Source organism: Prionailurus viverrinus, chromosome C2, assembly GCF_022837055.1.
Source record: "Prionailurus viverrinus isolate Anna chromosome C2, UM_Priviv_1.0, whole genome shotgun sequence".
NCBI lineage: Eukaryota > Metazoa > Chordata > Mammalia > Carnivora > Felidae > Prionailurus > Prionailurus viverrinus.
In genome coordinates, this window is record NC_062569.1 from 65,382,799 (window position 1) to 65,384,374 (window position 1,576).

Sequence of the window (1,576 nt, forward strand, 5' to 3'; positions counted from 1 at the left end):
AAAGCAAATAAAAGGAAGTGCTGCAGTTAACTCTAGATCAGAGTTGGCCAACTTTTTTTTAAAATGAAAAATCAGATAAAAATATTTTAGGCTTTGTGAACCATAGGATCTCTGTTAGAAGTCCTTTGTCATTGTAGCATGAAAGCAGAGATCAACAATACATAAAGAAATAAGGCTGTGTTCAATAAAACTTTATTTACAAAAACATGTGTGGGCCACTGATCTAGATTAACTAGAGTTATAGAGATAAGGAGATACTGATTATCCCAATCACAATGAAAACAAATGTGCAATCAGAATTCTCACACCCTAGATGTTTATTGAGCCCATCCCCGGGCAGTGATGGATTCAGGAGTGGACATATGACCTAACTCTGGCCGGTGAAACAAGACAGGGAGTATGGTTAGGGGCATCTGGGGAAAGTCTTGCCATTCCTAATGGGCAGCTGCTGTTCTGCCCCTTTTGAACCTTGCCTTGACTAGCTGTGACACCTGGAATCACTACAGCCACCAACCTGAGGATGAAGCCAACACTAAAGAAGGCAGAACCAAGAGATGGAAAGAGCCTAATCAACCAACACTGGAGCCTGCCCTACCTCTGGATTTCCTATGATGAAAGATGAATTCTATTTCACAAATGGGGCTTCTGTACATCGAACTGAAAGTATTCTAGTTGATTCAGTTATGTTTCCCCCAAGATTTCTTTTAGTTACAAATTTAATACTGAACCACTGACTCCTCCATGTAGGGAATTTCTTGTCTCTTTTAAAAGACATAATCACATTAGTTTATCTTTCCCTAAAAAAATCATTAGGGGGTTGAGATGGTCATATCAAATCAGAAACAAAGAAATAGTATTTTCCAGTTATTCTTTGGCTTTTATTCTCCTCCCACAAGGCAAATACCCAAAAGCACCAGCCCTGCTTTTGAAGCAGATTCCTTTTAGGCTCTTTCTCTGACTCAACATAGCAGTCACTGTTGACCACCCACCTTGCAGCCATTCTATCCACTAATCTTCCCTTTGATCAGAAACTTGATTTTGTTCAGCTATCAGGAGACCACATAGTTTAGAAAAGGGTGGACCTTCCCCCAGACCTATAGAGGATGATAGTTAATCTAATCCAATCCTGGAAATTCCATTTTCCTTGCCAGCGAATGATTTAGGAATGAGCATGTCTGTATTTCTGAATAGTGAGTGTGGAAGAGAAAAACTCAGTTTTACAAAGGGATACAAGGAAGCATTTTATAGTTGTGAAGTTGACTCTTGAACAGTGGGTTGGGGGGAGAGGAGCTAGGGGCAGCAACACTCTGGGCAGTTGAAAATCCATGTATAAGTTTTGAATTCCCCCACCCCCTGCCCAAACTGAACTACTAAATAGCCTACTGTTTATTTTTTCTTTTTTTTCTTATATCTTCTTTTTTTTTCAGTTTTATTTATTTTTGAAAGAGAGAGAGAGAGAGCACTTGTGCCAGGAGGGCAGAGAGAGAGAGAGAGAGAGAGAGAGAGAGAGAGAGAAAATCCCAAGCAAGCTCTGCACTGTCAGCACAGAGCCTGGCGCGGGGCTCGAACCCACAAA